Source organism: Ailuropoda melanoleuca, chromosome 11, assembly GCF_002007445.2.
Source record: "Ailuropoda melanoleuca isolate Jingjing chromosome 11, ASM200744v2, whole genome shotgun sequence".
NCBI lineage: Eukaryota > Metazoa > Chordata > Mammalia > Carnivora > Ursidae > Ailuropoda > Ailuropoda melanoleuca.
In genome coordinates this window covers 100,374,233-100,393,521 of record NC_048228.1, presented here as the reverse complement: position 1 = coordinate 100,393,521, position 19,289 = coordinate 100,374,233, and positions in this window count along the sequence as shown.

Genomic DNA, 19,289 nt, shown 5'->3' with positions numbered 1-19,289 from the left:
GAGATGAGAATCAAGAGGGATGAAAAAATCAGAATGGAATTCAGTACGAGAGGCAAGCTCTCAGGTGGTTAGTTATTTGTGAAACTTGCAAAGCAGCAATCAAAGGGGGAAGACTACACCTGTCAGCATGCATTGTTCTGGAGTGGCCCTGATTCACTCTTTCAAACATGTAAAGGGTCAAGCAATTATAGGGGCCAAGGATCCTATTTTATGGACAAGGGAGGACATGGACTTGACTGTCATTAAGGTATTTGTGGAAGTCCTTCTTCATTCCTCTTGACTTTTTCAAGTCCTCCCCCTTCTTTGTTGTCTCTTTGCAGGCCTTGTTGAGTCTATAAAGCATTCCCTGATCACTATGCCTGACTGTGTTTCCTCCCTCTTCCAAAGTCTGGGAAGGGGTGCTCTGCCCAGTTACAGTGAGGCTATTGGCTCTGGAAGCCACATTGCCTGGGCTGAATCTTAGCTCTGGCCCTCACTACTTACATATTCTTGGGCCATGTTATTTAATTTCTCTGAGTCTATTTTATCATCTATAGAATGGGGTTATTGCTAGTATACTACTATCTAATTTATAAGTGTTAAATGAGTTAAGGACTGCAACACCTTCAAAGAGTGCCAGGAATGTGGTTAGTACTCCGTAGCGAGTTATTGTTCATTACCACGACCATTCCCCAACATTAATTTGGAACCGGAACTGAGGGATCTTTCATAAATGGAGATCTGTCCTAGCCACCTCGTGCTACAATTCCTTCAGTGATTGTACTCACCTTCAGAAGAAAGCCCAGACTTAGCATGATGTGGTGCTCGAAGAATAACGCACACCTTACTAGAAAGATACCTACACCAACACACTGAAGCCTGTGAGTAGGTTACCTCACATGACAAAAGACCGTCTGCAGATGTGATCACAGGGACAGACTCTGAGATTATTCTGGATTATCCAATCTGAGCCAATGTGTCCTTGAAAGCGGACAACCTTTCCCAGCTAAGGTTAGAGAGAGAGAGACTCTGACTGAGAGTGGAAGAAGGGTCAGAGAGGAGCAACACTGAGCTGCAAGGGTGGAGGAAATGGGGCTGTGAACCCAGAAGCACAGGCTGCATCTGGAAGCTGGAGAAGGCAGGAGGCAAATTGTCCCATACAGCCTCCAGAAAGACATGTTGCCCTGTAGACATCTTGCATTTCACCCAAGGAACCTCCCATCAACCTTCTGGTCTAAAGAATAAATTTTTGTGTTGTTTTAAGCCACTACATTTGTAATAATTTGTTATGGCTGACAAAGCAAATCAGTACACATGACATGCAAAATCTTCTGGTTTGGCTTTTGCCTTCCTCTATGCCTACCTTCAGGCCCTGAAGAATAATGTGGGAGGGAAGGAGGGTCAGAGGCCAATGGCCAACATTCTATGGGTATGGGCAAGATTCATGTGTGTATACTGGCATTTTTCCAAGAAAGAGACAAAGTAATTATAAGGAGAAGGGGTAGATGTTTGACGCAGTGAAGGGAATGTGAAGGCAAGAGAAAGGTATGATAGACAGAATTCTAAGAACTCCATCATTATCCCTACCCCTGTAGTATGCACGCTGTGTACAATCCCCAGGGCTGTGGCTTCTATGGTTATGGTTCAGTATACGGCAAAAGGGATCTTACAGATGTAATTGAGGTCAGCTGACTTTAATATAAGGAGATTATAGGAGTGGACCTGACTTTGTCACATGAGGCTTCTGAATATGGATCAGAGGCCAGAAAAAGAGGAGGTCAGATATTCAAACCATAAGAAGAATTTAAAGTGTGATTGTTGGCTTTGAAGATCGAGGGGGTCACATTGAAGGACTGTGGGCAGCCTCTCGGCTCTGAAAGCAGCCCTCAGCTGACAACCAGCTAGGAAATTAAAGCCTCAGTTCTGCAACAACAATAATCCTTTCAACCATCTGAATGAGCTCAGAAGCACTTCTTCCCCAAAACCTCCAGGAAGGAAGGCAGTCCCGTCAATGCCTTGATGGCAGCGCCATGATACACTCAGCAGACCCTCAGCTGTGTTGGGACTTGCATCTACAGAACTGGGAGCACCCAGGTCAAATTACAGGCTTAGTTCTTGACTACCATTGTGATCTTGGAAAAACAGTTTAGCCTCTCTAAGCCTCAGCCTTCTCATGGTTTTGGTGAGGATTATATGAGATGCATATATAACAATTGGCATGGTGCCTGGCCCGCAACAAGAGCTTAGTGAAAGATCATTACACTAGGTCTTCTTCCTCTTATTATTTTCACCCCCCCCAGGCCCCCTGTAGGAACTTCCAGCGTAACTGGAAAGAGAAGAACAAGCCAGTTATCTAGGAAGATGACCAGGAGGTCTGATCGCAGAGAGGCTTGGATGCAAAGCTAAAATAGTGGTACTTGGTCCAAGAGGCGATGGAAAAAAATTGTTAATGGTACAGAACAAAGAAATTATTTTAAAATTCCATTTGATGTCCTACAAGAGTTATGTAATCTCTATGTGCTTTCATTTCTTCAACTGTAACATGAGGAATGTATGAGGACCTAACCACAAGAGTAAATGAATTAATACATGTGACATGCATAGAAAACTGCCTTAAATGCTAAAGATTCTGTAAGTGCTATTTTTCACTCATTTTTCATTCACTTACTCATTGCCCAGTGTTTACGAAGTGCCTACTGGTGCCAGGCAATGTTCTAGGAGTTGAGGATACATTAGGAGCAAAATAAAACAAAATCCACAAAGCTGACATGGTAGCAGGGACATTCAGATAATAAATAAAATAAAAATATTTTGGAAAACTGTGCAGGTTCCTCAAAAAGTTAAAATTAGAACTACCCTATGACCCAGAAATTTCATTTCTAAGTATTTATTCAGAGGATACAAACATAGAGATTTGAAGGGGCATATGCACCCTATAGAAAGATACCAGATGTCCATTGATAGATGAATAGATAAAGAAGATGTGTTTTCTATATATATATATATATAATGGAATATTACTCAGCCATCAAAAAGAATGAAATTTTGCCATTTGCAATGACATGGATGCAACTAGAGGGTATTATGATAATCAAAATAAGTCAATCAGAGAAAGATAAATACCACATGATTTCACTCATATGTGGGATTTAAGAAACAAAGCAGATGAACATAGGGGAAGGGAAGGAAAAATATAATAAGATAAAACAGAGGGAGGCAAACCATAAAAGACTCTTAACTGTAGGGAACAAACTGAGTGTTGCTCGAGGGTAGATGGGTGGGGGATGGGATAATTGGGGCGATGGGAAATAAATATGTAATGGGCTTGATGTAATGGGCGCTGGGTGTTAGATGCAACTGACAAATCCCTGGATTCCACCCCTGAAAATAGTAATGTGCTATATATTAACTCACTTGAATTTAAATAACATGATATATATATATATATATATATATATATATATATATATATTTAAATGTGTGTGTGTGTGTGTATGTGTGTATAACATTTTAAATGGTAATAAATGTTCTAGAGAAAAATCAACACTGGGAAGGGGAATCAAAAGTGCATTGGTGGGAGCAGGGAATATAGGTCCCAAGTAGAAGTGAATCACCCAGGGAATATAGGAGGGTTACATCTGACCTGACTGAGGCCGGATAGAGGAGAGACAGCGTGCAAGCAATGAGACTTTCAAAGGGAGGAGCCATGCAGGCAAGAGAAGAGGTAGGACTGAGCCTCGAGAGGAGGGCCCAACAGGTGTGTCTAAGGAACTTCAAGGAGGCATTGTGGCTGGAGCAGAATTAGCCAAGTGGCAGGGGTGATCCAAGGAGATGAGGTAAGCAAACTAGGAGGTGGGGCCAGACTTTGTAGGCCCTTATGGTCATTGTTAAAATTTGGGCTCTTACTCTGCAGGTATAAGGAGCTATTCACTGTGGTTGAGCACAGGAGGATACAGTCTGACCTACATGTTAGCAATATCAGTCTGTGTGCTGTGCTATGTATTGACGGTAGGAAGCGGAGCGCTGAACTGTTGAAACAAGTTTGCAATTGAGGCAGTAATTTCAGATAGTACCATTAAAGTTGAAACTCCTTCCAGAGATTTTAAACAAAATACCTGTTTTAAGAAATCAAAATCTAGGGGCGCCTGGGTAGCACAGTCGTTAAGCGTCTGCCTTCGGCTCAGGGCATGATCCTGGCGTTCCGAGATCGAGTCCCACATCAGGCTCCTCCACTGGGAGCCTGCTTCTTCCTCTCCCACTCCCCTGCTGTGTTCCCTGTCTCGCTGGCTATCTCTCAGTCAAATAAATAAATAAATAAAATCTTTAAAAAAAAAAAGAAATCAAAATCTGATTTCTCCACTGAATAATTTAATATATTTTGTGTAACTGAATTAAAGGTGTTTTTCTTTCCTCATCTGATCTAATAGAGGTACCAGATTCCCCACTATCAGAAAATAAGGCATTCCTATGAAACTTTCCATAGGCCGAAATGGTGTTAAGCAAAGAAGTGATTACCATTAATTTATATGGTGATTTGTGTGTGTGTGTGTGTGTGTGTGCGTGTGTGTGTGTGTGTATGTTCCCAGATTCAAAAATCTCACCTCTCTGAGGCTTTTCTGATACCTTAGGATACATCTTGCTCATTGATACCCACAGTAAAATGGAGCTAAAGCCCAGATGCTCACAGACAGTGCAGAGCTCTGGCACTTGGTACTGAGATGCTGAGTGCGGCTCCCGGGGAAGGCACTGGGGGTGCCACTCTCACTGCCCCGGGGTGCTTGCTGCCTCTGTGCCCACTCATCTCACTGCAAAACCAATGCTGAGTGTTGCTTTTGCTCTTTGCCTTTTTTAATAAAAGTGAAAATACTCTCTGGAGTTCTTTTGGTTAGTAAAAACAAGTGCTAATGTAGGTATTTTATAAAAGTGAGGTAACATAAGGCAAACTTTTGAAAAGCAGGGAGTACCTTATAATAGATCTTTTTCTTTAAAGATCTTTTTTTTTAAGATTTTATTTATTTATTTGACAGAGAGAGACAGCCAGCAAGAGAGGTAACACAAGCAGGGAGAGTGGGAGAGGAAGAAGCAGGCTTCCCAGTGGAGCAGGGAGCCTGATGCAGGGCTCAATCCCAAGCCCCTGGGATCATACCCTGAGCCAAAGGCAAACTCTTAAGGACTGTGCCACCCAGACACCCCTTTTTAAAGATCTTTGTATACAATCAGTTGAAATGCAATCAGCATTTAAAGCTGGATTAAAATGCTAGCTGCTTTGTCCTCTGTTAACAGTTGCTGTGTTCTAAATGTTACTACTAGATAGGTGAAGAATTGGAATGATTTGGGAAAGGAATGTATAGCATTTGCAAGGGACTGAAATGAAAAATTACTGAGCAATCCTAACATGCCAGTATCACTTCTCAGCTCTCCTTGTCTAGACTGAGGCAGCATCTGGGGTTAATCATTTCTCCTTTGGGTGTCTTGGTAGCAGAGTCTCAAATTCAGAAAGTCCAAGGTATCTCTCCCTCTTGAGTACCCTTCCACTGTGAAGGGCAGAAAGCAAGAGCCTTGCTACTTCCACCCTCTCCATCATTGATGGCAATGCCAACAGAAGAAAATGCTTCTTATTTCCTTGGTTTTATTCAGGCATTTAATCATTAACCATTTATTGAGTATCTGTTATTTATCAGACACAATTCTAGGCACTGTCGTAATGTGAGTTTGAGTCCTGATGCTACTACTTAATAACTGTGTATTCTTTAAAAAGTTTTAACCCAGGGGCACCTGGGAGGCTCAGTCAGTTATGCATGCAGCTCTTGATTTCAACTCAGGTCATGATTTGGGGGTTGTGAGATCAAGGTCCATGTCAGGCTCCATACTGGGCGTGGAGCCTGCTTAAGATTCTCTCTCTCCCTGTCCCTCTGCCCCTCCTCCCCCTCTTAAAAAAAAAAAAAAGTTTTAATCCATAAAGACCTATGTAAGGTATGAAACCATAAAACTCCTAAAAGAAAACATGGGCAGTAGTTTCTTTGACGTTGGCCATAGCAACGTGTTTTCTAGATGTATTTCCTCAGGCAAGGCAAACAAAAGCAAAAACAAACCACTGGGACTATATCAAAATAAAAAGGTTTTGCACAGTGAAGGAAACCATCAGCAAAGTGAAAAGGCAACCTACTGAATGAGAGAAGATATTTGCAAATGACATATCTGATAAGAGTTAATATCCAAAATATATAAACAATTTATATAACTCAGCACCAACCCCCACACAAATAATCCAATTAAAATTGGCACTAGACCCAGATAGACATTTTTCCAAAGAAGACCTTACACAGATGGCCAACAGACATATAAAAAGATGCTCGGGGTCCCTGGGTGGCTTAGTTGGTTAAGCGTCTGCCTTCAGCTCAGGTCATGATCCCAGGGTCCTGGGATCAAGTCCTGCATCAGGCTCCTTGCTCAGCGGGACACCTCCTTCTCCCTCTGCCTGCTCTGCCTGCTTGTGTGCTCTCTTTCTTTCTCTGATAAATAAATGAAAATATTTTAAAAAATAATAAATATAGAAAAAAATAAAAAGATTCTCAACATCCTTAATCATCAGGGAAAATGCACATCAAAACCACCATGACATATCACCTTACACCTGTCAGAATGTTTATAATTGAAAAGAGAAGAAATAGCAAGTCTTGGGGAGGATGTGGAGAAAAAAGAACCCTCATACACTGTTGGTAAATCATGGAATGTAAATGTAGAAAACAGTATGGAGGTTCCTCAAAAAATTAAAAATAGAAATACCATATGATCCAGCAAATCCACTATTGGTTATTTACCCAAAGAAAACAAAAACACTAATTTGAAAAGATATTTGTACCTCTGTAATAAACATAAAATATGAATTTAAAGGGATATATGCACCCTGACGTTCATAACAGCATTATTTACAACAGCCAATATATGGAAGCAACCCAAATATCCCTCCATAGACGAATGGATAAAGATATGGTATATATATATATGCACAATGGTATGTTATTCAGTCACATAAAGGAAAGAGATCTTGCCATTTATGACAACGTGGAAGGACCTAGAGATTATTATGCTAAGTGAAATAAAACACACAGAGAAAGACAAATAATTTCACTGATATGTGGAATCTAAGCAAACAAAAAGCAGAATCAGACCTGTAAATACAGAGAACAAACTGATGGTTGCCTGGGGGAAGGTGGGTACAGGGGATGGGCAAAATGGGTGAAGGCAAGAGGTAGGTACAGGTTTCTAGTTACAGAATGGAGATAAAGGTACAGCATAGGGAACATAGTCAATGGGATTTTAATGGCATCGTATGGTAATAGACGGTAGCCACATTTGTAGGAAGCAAAGCGTAATGTACAGACCTGTTGAATTAACTATGTGTTACATCTAAAACTAAAACTAGCAGTATGTGTCAAGTACTCCTCATTAAATATAAAAGGAGAAAGTAGAAGAGATTCCCAACAGTTCTTCAGTGTCCGATATGATAGCCATTAGCATAAGTAGTTAATCCAAATTGAGATTGACTTTAATTGTAAAATCCACATTAGATTTCAAAGACTCAGTGTGGGTAGAAGATATTATAAATTATTTCATTATTAATATTTACATATCGGTTACATGCTGGACTGCCAACATTTTGGATATATGAAGGTACATAAAATATATTATTAACAGGGGTCCCTTGGGGGCTCAGTGGTTAAGGGTCGGACTCTTGGTTTCGGCTCAGGTCGTGATCTCAGGGTCGTGAGACTGAGCCCTCTGTGAGGCTTCGTGTTCAGTGCGAGTCTGCTTAAGATTCTCTTTCTCTCCCTCTCCCTCTGCCCCTCACCCCTCTCACGCTCACACTCTCTCTCTCAAATAAATAAATATATATCTCAAAAAACATTATTACCTTTAAAAAAAGTTTTATTTTTTATGTTTTTTTTAAATTTTTTATAATAATATTTTTATTGTATTATGTTAGTCACCATACAGTAGATCCCTGGTTTTTGATGTAAAGTTCGATGATTCATTAGTTGTGTATAACACACTCTGGTTTCTCTTCAGATCATATAAATCTTTCACCTTTTACTAAAAAAAGTTTTAATTCAGGCTGATCTCAACCTTCTTTCCCGTAAAGGCAGTAAAGACCATTTTAGGTAACATGGCAGAGTAAATTTTAATCAGATTTCCTTTCTGCAATATTGCAATAAATTTGTAGAAATTCTGGTGGAATATTTTGAATATTTATAAACATTAAAACAGATTTTAGAAAAAAAATAATTTTAAATATAAAATATTTTATAGGAAAATAGGTGTTTATATCCAAGTTCAAAAGGAAGAAAGCCCAGTATGCATGTGGAAGAAATGTGGAGAGAAATAGTAGGAAACATCTGACACTACGAACAGCAATAGAGGTGACAGTTCTAATAAAAAGCCAGAATGGCTAGGGGATAGGCGTTCTAAAACCTTCACAGGAATAAGAGACAAGCCCTCTGGTCTATGAATCATGAGAAACTGGAACCTCGATTCTAAGTGTTAAAGCATCACCACTTCCCCAAATACAGATATTGAAAAAATTCTTCTACGAGATTATGGATGAAATAAAGAACTTTTCCTATGATCTGGGGCTTGGATGGATAAAATAAAATAAAAATAAAAATGAAAAATTGATCATCCTGGGGAAATCTAAATCCCAGACTTGTGTGACTCAAGACTATGGGATTTTAATCTTGGCTACATTTGGTACCAGTAATTCAAACTAAGAAAATAACATGAAAAAACCAAACTATTTTTGAAATCTGTGGGAGATCTCCAGAACCAACATAAAGCTGCTTTATACATTCATTCAAGAGATTCTTATGGAGTATAAAGTAAGTTCATTAGAGATGAGCACACAATCTAGAAGTATAAAGAAAGGAGCAACCATGGAATAAAGGAGGGTTAACAGATATCACAAATAGAATCAGTACTCTAAGAATTAGAGATGACCAGCAATTATGAGTGTTTCAATGATCAAGGAGGAAAATACAAACAAACCAAATAAAGTATAAATATGAAAAATCAAAGCTACTGAGGATTTTTTAATCACTACACTTTTCTCAATTATATGGAAATATGTTTGAAATATGGATAAAATAATACCAAGAAAGATAAAATTTCACAAATTTTTTTCCAAAATATTTGTGAAAGACAGCTTGATTGCTCAATTACAGTGAAAGTAATAAGCAAATTTCTAAAGAGCTCTTTCCCACTTCCCCAAAGCATTATGATCAGACAGTTTTAAAAGTGAAAAGCAAATGAATGAATTAATGAGTCAATCAATCAATCAATCAATCAATGGATCCTGTCCTCAGGATGCTTCTAGGACATACACAGAAATCAGAAAAATCACACCAAGTAATGTAAAATTAGTTGCTGTGATGAGTGGTATGAAGGAAAGGTGCATGCTGGCAACAGAGTGTGCAAACAGGATATGGCGGGGTCTTCACCAGACAGGAATCCTGAAGAGTTTGAAGCACCATGATGCTCACAGGGGACAGAGCCAGACAGGGCTGGAACTCATGCAACAGATGGAGGCATTGGGTCTTCGGCCTAAGAACCATAGGACACCATTGAAAAGCTTTCAGAGGAAAATAACATATCAGATGTTCATTTTGGAAATCACATTCTGGCAACCTTGTGGAGTAGAAGGAAAGTAATGGGAAGATTAGAGGCTCAGGGAGGCTTTTGTTTCATGCACCTGCTGAAAGATGATGGTCGCTTGAGGAGAATGACCTTCCAGATGGGACAATGAAGAAGCTACAGCATTAGAATGGAAAAATGAGAATGTGGCCTCATGATGGTGGAGGAAATGGTTATTTTTAAGAGACAAAGACAAAAGGAGTGTGGAATGGTGCCCTCTAAGAGATCAGGTACTGCTGGAAGTCAATGATGAACTTAGTATGAAGAGTTTCGAGGGGGTGAGGCTACACTGGGGTGAGCAGAAGGAAGAGTGGAAGAAGAAGGGAAGAAGAGAGACCCCTGGGAGAGGCTCATTGTTGGGGGACACTGGGGGAGAGCAGGAATTAGAAGCAGGTGTCGGTTTAGAGATTCTCTATTTTGTTCATGGTTTAAGAGTGTTTAAATGTTTAAATGCTGATAACAAGGTTCCAGTTGAGAGAAAAGTGTTAAAAGATTTAGAAAGAAAGTGATAATAAATAATTTAAAATTTAAGGAAATGCTTAAAGTAACATAAATATAAAGGCCATTAAACAAAGTCCAGCTATTCTAGTGGACGAGATTTGTCAGATGAGACTATTACAAGCCATAACAAGAAAATACATATTTGTGCAGCCCAGAGGACATTCCTTTAGCTACACCTGCAAATTATATCAAGAATTACTTAATGCAAGTGAATTGATGGGGCATCTGGGTGGCTCAGTTGGTTGAGAATCTGTCTTCCGCTCAGGTCATGATCCAAGGGTCCTGGGATCGAGCCCCACGTCAGGCTCTCTGCTCAGCAGGGAACCTGATTCTCCCTCTCTCTCTGCCTGCTTTTGCTCTCTCTCTGTCAAGTAAATTAAAAAAAAAATGAATTGGCTAACGTGAACTCCCTACAGAATTTATAGTATAAGATTATATATTAGTGTTTATAGTAAGGAATAAAGGGTTCTCCTTATAAAGTGTGGACTTGGTTACTTCTACAAAGAAGTCCTGAGTTCAATAATCCTTAAGGAATTATTATAGATATATGGCTACTTGGGAGGATGCTATGTGACAATTAGAGAAAAAAGTTCAGATGTCCAGCATGAGTAAGACCAGGGAAAATTCCCTTTGAGTCTTCTGTGATAACAAAATAAATTTTCATTTGAGAAGATTGCTCATTTCAGATGAGTGACAGATGAAAAATCTAGATTTAGAATATTACACTGAATAAATCCCTAATGGAGAGAAATCTTGTACATTTTATTTCATCCTGATCTCACAATTTTATAATGTTGCTCATACAGGGAGATCTTTGTGCCTCCAACTTAGCCTGGCTCCCCAGCCTGATCTTCCCAAACCTCCCCTGACAATCTCATTCTCCCTTACCTTGACAACGTGAGTCAGTCTCAGATGTCAGTATATTCAGCATGTATTGACTTCTAAAATTTTCATTTTGACATTCTACTGATCTCTCTATAGATTTACACTGAAATCAACTTGCCATTTTCTTGTCACTTAGAGAAGATATTTTTGACTTTGTATTCTTAGTAGGGATTTTAATAGTAACTTAAAAAATTGGCTATATATATATTCGCTGAATATATATATATATGCATATATATACACACACTGAAAAAATATATATACACACACTGAAAAAAATATATATATATGTTCAGTTGCAGTGGTCTTTTATTGGCCAGAAAATTAAAAATAAAGGATAAAGAACATAATTTTTAACTGCTGATTGCTTGAATTAAAAAAAAAAGAATGTCCTGAACAACTAATCATTTGGAAACTTGTATGGATTCATCAGTAATGCTAATGCTAATGTTAATGGATTCAAATTTTTGGAGAAGTGATGGAGCAATACGTATTACAGTTAAATTATATAGCTCCTTCGACCCAGCTATCCTCTTGTGGTAAGTCTTTTCTATAGATGCACGTATATAAATGGGTATTACAGCATCATATGACGTAAACACATTATCCTTTGATAGGAAAGCAATTGAAAAAAGTGTGACATGTCAATACTACGTAACACTACGCAGTTCTTAAAAACAATGCACTAAACTCTCATGCAACAAGGCCAGATGTGTTGTCCACAATAAATGATGTTTTTAATCAAGGAACGAAAACTTAAATATACACAAACTTACATAAGCCTACTTTTGTAAACATGAGCAAGTTTGAAATGCTTTCTGTTTGTGGATGCTGTGTGTGGGAGTACATGCATATGTGAATATAAGTGTGTACGGACATGAGGAAAAGTAGGAGTGTTATACACCAAGCTATTAATATTACTTATTTAAGGGGGATGGGAGGTAAAGATTTGGGAGAAGTTTGTTAACTATTTCTTATTTTGTGTTTGGCGTCTCTTCTCATTGCATGTAATGCTTTTTATTTTTTTAAGATTTTATTTATTTATTTATCAGAGAGAGAAAGAGAGAGGCAGGCAGAGGGAGAAGCGGGCGTCCTGCTAAGCAGGGAGCCCAATGTGGGACTTGATCCCAGTAGCCTGGGATCATGACCTGAGCCGAAGGCAGACACTTAACCGACTGAGCCACCCAGGTGCCCCAGCATGTAATGCTTTTTGAAAACAAAACAAAAGGAGGAACAAAAAACAAAACTAAGGCTGTGAACTAGAACTGATCACATAGAACTGTAAAGAAGGAGAAAAATAGGTGCATATTCAATTCTTAAATTATTCCAGAATTCTGCAGATAGATTTTTAACAAAGAAAAATAAGTGAGTGGTACAAAATAATCTGACACTGACTATCTGAATTGTTCTGAAACAACCAACCTTCTGAGAACAACTGGAAGGCTGAAAGATTTATTACATCTGTTTAACACACACAGAGCTTGCAAGGCAGTGGGGAATATTGAGCCAAAATCTGAAAGAGAAGTCAAGCCGAGAGAGGTGAGCCTGCATTTGTTGGTGCTTTTCTCCATGAGATGAGTGTCCATTCTTAAAGCAGAGGCTACCAGGCCGAGAAGCTGAGCATAGACGGTCAGTATCACAGACCTGGGAGGCAAAGATTGAAGTTCAAGATGCAAAAAAGAAAAAGGTTCCTAGTAAATATGATATATATTTTTCTTTTTATTAAAGTATAATTAACATACAGTCTTAAATTATTGTAAGTTTTTTATTAATACTGTCAAGGTCTACACCCTAGAAACAAGGACGAACCTGGAATAAGGTTGCCCTTACAAGGACTGCAACTAAAACACAGCTGTCTTGATAAACTTGATTGGATTAATAATATCTGCTTCCCATAAGAAATGACAGGCAGACAGATAGCATGATAGACTAAGATTTGACAAAAAAAAAAAAAACAAGATTAAATAGGAAAGAGAAATCACTGGAGATCTTGATATTAGAGTTTTCAGATGTATTTTATAATGACTCATTATACATTAATGAAATAGTGTATAATAATAAATAGAATGAGCAGAAAATTTGAAATTGTAAGAAAAGGAATTGAACAGAAATTCTGGAATATAACAATGTAACATTATAACGTAACATTTACTTTCAATGTAAGTAAAATTATGATCCTAATGGATAAGTTTTGTGTTTTTTAAATGGGGATGATTTTTGACCTCGGATGGATTTTGACTCTAGATGGATCCTTCACGGATGGACCTGCAAATGTTCGGAGACATTCGTGGGTATACCAGAAGGGAGGTGCTACTGGCATCCTGTGAGTAGAGGCTAGAGATGCTATTAAACAGCCTTCAATACACAGGGAAGCCCCCAAAACAAAGAATTAGCCAGCCCAAAATGTCAATAGTGCTATGGTTTCAAAAATCCTCAACAGCAGATTAAACCCACTTAACAGAAATTGGTGACCTGGAAGACAGGTCAAAGGAGAATACATACACTGAAAAGGGCATAGAGTGGCTGGAGGAAGGGATTACAAAGGGTCATGTGGAATCTTGACTAAGGTGATATTTGCACTGTTGTGTACACATTTCAAACTTTACACTTTAAAGTTGTGATATGGGGTACCTGGGTGGCTTAGTTGGTTAAGTGGCTGCCATGGCTCAGGTCAAGATCCCAGGGCCTGGGACCGAGCCCCACATGGGGCTCCCTGCTCAGCGAGGAGCCTGTTTCTCCCTCTGCTGCTCCCCGTGCTTGTGCTCTCTCCCTCTCTCACTCTCTCTCTCAATCAAGTAAATAAATTTAAAAAAATATTTTAAAAAATAAAAATAAATACAAAATAATAAAGTGTGTCATTTATGGGATGTCTCTTATACCTCAATAAAGCTATTTAAAATAAAATAAGACCAAAAAAATCAGAGTGAGGGAAAATATTTGCAATACCATTAATGAAAGACCAGCATCTTAAATATACAAAAACTCTTACAAATTGATAAGAAAAGGGAAAAAAAAACCCTCAAAAATAGGCAGAAGATTTGAACAGATACTTCTCCCACAAAAGATATTCAAATTTCCATGAACATATGCAAAGGCACTCATCCTCAGACATCATCTGCTATACAAATAAAAGCCACAATGAGATCCTGTCACATCCACTATTATAAACTGACAATACTGCGTGCTATGAAGGGTGCGAAGCTCCCAGAAGTCTCAAACATTGCTGGGAGAAATGAAAAACTATAATTATCTATGAAACCAAAAATAAAACTATAATGATTGAGCATGTTTTCTCTTTGGTATATGCTGAACATAGATGTGTATACACATGTTAAAAGGTCATACATGTTCACGTACCTAAGGTCATGTATGATCATGTACATGGGGTCATATATGATAATGTACATAAGGCCATGTATGATACTGTACATGATGTCATATATGATCACGTACATGAGGTCATGTGTGATCACATGCATGAGTCATGTGTGATCATGTACAGAGCAGGCATTCTACATGGTAGCCTCAAACTGGAAACAGCTCTGATATTTATAATGAATAAATAGAAGAAACTGGTTATGGTATATTCACAGTGAGGATACTATATATTTATATAAATGAACACATTCCTACTACATGCATGAATATGGACAAATGTCACATACTGTGGAGTGAAAGAAGTTGATGATTTCATTTGTATGAAACTCAAACACAGGCTCAACTAACTTACAGTGTTAGAACTCAGAGTCAGAGGAGAAATGGTAATATATATTTTAATGTGTGGTGGCAGTTGCGTAAGCTTGCCTATGCTTTAATAACTGGATCAATCTGAAAATGTATCAAATGTACATTTTATGCATATATAGTATGTTTCAGGAATCAGGCTTATCAAAGAAAACTGAATATATGTATAACTTCCCTACTGTCCTTTGGCATTTTGTATAAGATTGTAATGCAGTCAATACCCATTTATTAAGAGTGTACTATGGACCAGGTGCTATGACATCGTTATGGTTTTGTGTTCCCCCAAAACTCATCTGTGGAAATCCTAATTCCCAGGGCTTCAGAATGTGAGTGTATGGAGAGAGAGAATCTTTAACGGGGCAAGTAGGGTTAAATGAGGTCGTTAGGGTTGGGCCTTAATCCAGTATGACTGGTATCCTTACAAGAAGAGATGAGGGCCTGGAAACACAGAGAGAAAGACGGTGTGAAGACACAGGGTAAAAACGGCTATCTACAAGACAAGGAGAGAAGCCTTAGAAGAAACCAACACTGTTGGTGCCTTGATCTTGGACTTGTAGCCTCCAGAACTGTGAAAATAAATCTCTCTTGTTTAAACCACTCGGTCTGTGATACTGTGTATGGGCAGCCTTAGACCAACTAATATGGATACGCAGTGGGATGGTCAGATAGGATACGGGTCCTTGCTACAGAGAATTTCCAGTCAGACAGGGAAGCAATTCCATACCTACTTGAGGCTCAGAATTATAAATGCTAACTAATAAAAGAAAAAAATGGGAACCACGGTAGCCTGAGTAATGGCTGCTCAGGCAGTCATGGCCTCCACTTAGGTGAAACACCACAGATTCACACAGAGGGCGGTATCAGATGACTTCAACTCATAAGCGTATTTTGATTGCCTCAATGAATCTCTCAATTCTTTATTAAAGAAATTCAGTCAAAAATAGAAACACCTTATCAAAGATGTCATCCAACAAGCCACCTTGCCAAGGCCCTAGTGATAAGGAAGAGGTTCAATCTGACTCGTGTGTTAGGGCCCAACTTCCCCAGACACTACACCACGGGGTCCATACCAGGCACTGTCTATGAAGCAGATATGCAGTAGGGATGAAAGTCAACTTTCAATTAAAAAGTCCACATTTTAGTGGACTTTTTCTAATGAAAATGATTGGTCATTTCAACACATACTTCAAGGGAAAGTGCTCAGATTAGCAATATTTGTGTTGTGGTATTATTGTTACTACATAAAAAAAAAAAAAACNCCACATTTTAGTGGACTTTTTCTAATGAAAATGATTGGTCATTTCAACACATACTTCAAGGGAAAGTGCTCAAATTAGCAATATTTGTGTTGTGGTATTATTGTTACTACATAAAAAAAAAACAGAGTGCTGAAATATTATAATGCATGGCTGAAAGAAGTGAGTTTTCCAAATTGTAATGAACAAATTATGTTGCTTTGGTGACTACAATGCAAATGTGGGTGTTACAGTTAGAATACACACCCAAGAAGGCATTACTGAGGGAGAGAGCATCCTGAAGGGTAAAAGAATGGAGTCAGACTTCTCCTACTTAACGTCCCAAGGAAGAATTTGGGTACCAATTAATACCGGCCTCGTGAAATTGTAAAAATTCAATGAGATTGTGTATTTACAAGCATTTCCAAAGCCTCAAACATCGCTACTAAATGCATTTTATTATCTATATCAGTGATTCTTGCAATTTGGGAGTGGTTTTATGTGGTGACACACAAGAAAAAGTTGTTCAGATTTTATCTTTCTCCTTGCTTTTCAAGTAAAGCACAAACTGGAATTCCTCTAATGTAAGAACTGTGCAATTCTGAAGTATTTACACACAGTTTGGTTCCATTTTAAATGCCTCTGCCTAACTCTCCGGAGCCATATTACTTCGTGAAAACAACTTATATCACTTTAGTGTCTAGGACTGTTTTCCTCAACTTCTAAAAATATTATTATTATTAACACCCCCTAGGAGCTTTTCAGACATTTTTTCCCTTAATTGATCCCCATGAAATTTCAATACCACAGATATACTGTATACATTTATAGACAGAATGTGTTATCTGTGCTTTGCACATGAAAAGAGTAAAAACCTACCCCTTCCACCAACAACCAGTTTTCACCCCTTTGGAGGCTCTCTCTCTCCCTTCCCCATTACGAATGCAGGGTCCATGAGCAATTCCATTTTAAATGTATGTTTTTCCATAAATTTCCATAAATTTCAGTAATCCCTCAAGTTTTAAATTTCTAGCAGTAGTTTTCTAAATATATTCATAATGGGGAGCCCACTTGTGAAATCAAAACTCATCACGCAGACAAAAAATACGGAACACTTCACAAATTTGTGTGCCATCCTTGCTAACCAGCCAAGCTAATCTCCGCATCGCTTTAATATGAGTATACGTGCTTCCAAAGCCAGGACTCCTCGTGTCCCTTGTTTATTTGTTTGTACTTTTGTTTTTGTGTTGTAAGAACACTTAACGGGAGATCTAAAGTCTTCGCAAATTTTTGAGTGCACAATACAGAATTGTGGAGTCCAGGCACTGTGCTGCATAGCAGATTTCTTGAACTCATTCATCTTGTGTAACTGAAACTTTATACCATTTGAACACATTCCCATTTCTCTCCCCTCCCCGTCCCCCATCCATGGCAAACACCCTTCTACTCCCTGCTTCCATGAGTTTGACTACTTAAGTGCCTCATGTAAGTGCAATCACACAGTAACGGTCCTTCTGTGACTGATTTAACTCACTCAGGATAATGTTCTCCAGGTTCATCGTGTTGTCAAAACAGCAGGACCACTTTTCTTGTAACTCTGAAGCCAGTTCTTTGTCATTGTGTAGACACAATCTAGGCACAGCTAAGCAGCGGCTTCTGAGTGGCAGACTTGGATATGGAGTTGGCTGAGATAGTGTGGGCCACAGGTCCCCGACTGGAGGGAAAAGTGTGCCGTATCGTATCATATCAGCAATCCAGAACTAAGCTCAGGATGAATATGGAAATAAAAACTGGCCTTAAAATTACAGTGACAATCCATGTGACAAAAGTCATTGTACTTGTGAAGGAAGCCCCAGGATCTTTCAGATTCTCCTTACTCATCCTTTACAATGACCTAATCTGCTGTGATCTCAGGAAGTAGGTAGTAAGTGGAGTGACCAACTGCCCCAATGTCCCAAATCGAAGGGCTTCCCAGGATGGGGGCTTCCAGTACTAAATCCAGGGAACTGGGGGAACCTGAAGTCCATCACTCCATGCTCAGCCATCCTCACAAGCACCAGCGGCAGGAGAAGGAGGATGGGATCAAGGTGGAAGCAGCACCAGCACGAGCTGAAACTGATCTGCCAGAGAAGCCGAAACAGGGAAACGCCAGACCCGAGCCTTGCAAGCCCAGCAAACTGGGGCCGTTGGGTGCAGGGGAAGATCAGCTTTCCCTCTTCACATCCCGGAGGATGTCCTAAATTACATCAGAGCATAAATACTGACAGTGTTTTAGTCAATAAAGTAGGGAAATATAAAATTCATTTATAAAGTCTCCATTCAAATAATTAACCAAGTTTAGCGGCTGTATCGAAAGGATCACTTTCAGTGGTTTGCAGAATTGTCGCATCAAAAAGCACATTTTCCAGGAATGTTGGATAAATGAGGTGTAACTGTCATTTTATATGCTAGAGGTCACCTGCAATCAAACTGCTCTTCCCTGCTTTGGGGACACTGGCAATTTTTCCAGGTTTCCACTCGTGTGCACACTCTCAAGGGATAATTTATTAAATAATAACCTTGTAGTAACAAAAGAAAAAAGCAAAAGTTTTCTTCTCCTTCAAGGGTGCCCTATTGACCATGTCAGGTGCATTTACTCAGCAGTAAAATCTGCTCTTGCACATGACTTAAACGTGAGCAATGGTAATCCCGTCTATTAGAAAACCGGCACAGACCTTGCCAGTCAGAACGTACATTGTGTGGGCTCTAAAAATAGCACACAGAGTCTAATTTTATACTATATAGTATACTATACTAACTTTATACTATTTAAAATTTTAAAAATAATCCCATTAATGTCCCACATTTTTAAATCATTAAAAAAATTTTTTTTAATTATTTTAAAAAATTTTTGAATTTTTAAAAAAATGCCTCAAATGAAGCCTTTAGAATATCTGGAATAAAATATTTTCAGCTCTGTTGATAATTTCAATTTTAGTAATGACATATTTTAATGGCAATTTATTATTTAAAAGGCACCTCATATACGTTACTTCTATCCCCATCATTCTCTAATAGATGTTTATTTTATAATGCAGGCAATCATTCTTGAAAGAGGGATAAATTATTTAGGTCCAGTGCATTTAACAAGGCACTATTTTATTTAATCCTTCTAATAACCTGATGAGGCAGAAATCACTAATGCCATTTACAAATGAGAAAACTGAGATGTAGGAAATTCCATTCCTGACCTTTCAAAATTCAAAATCCTTATTTCCC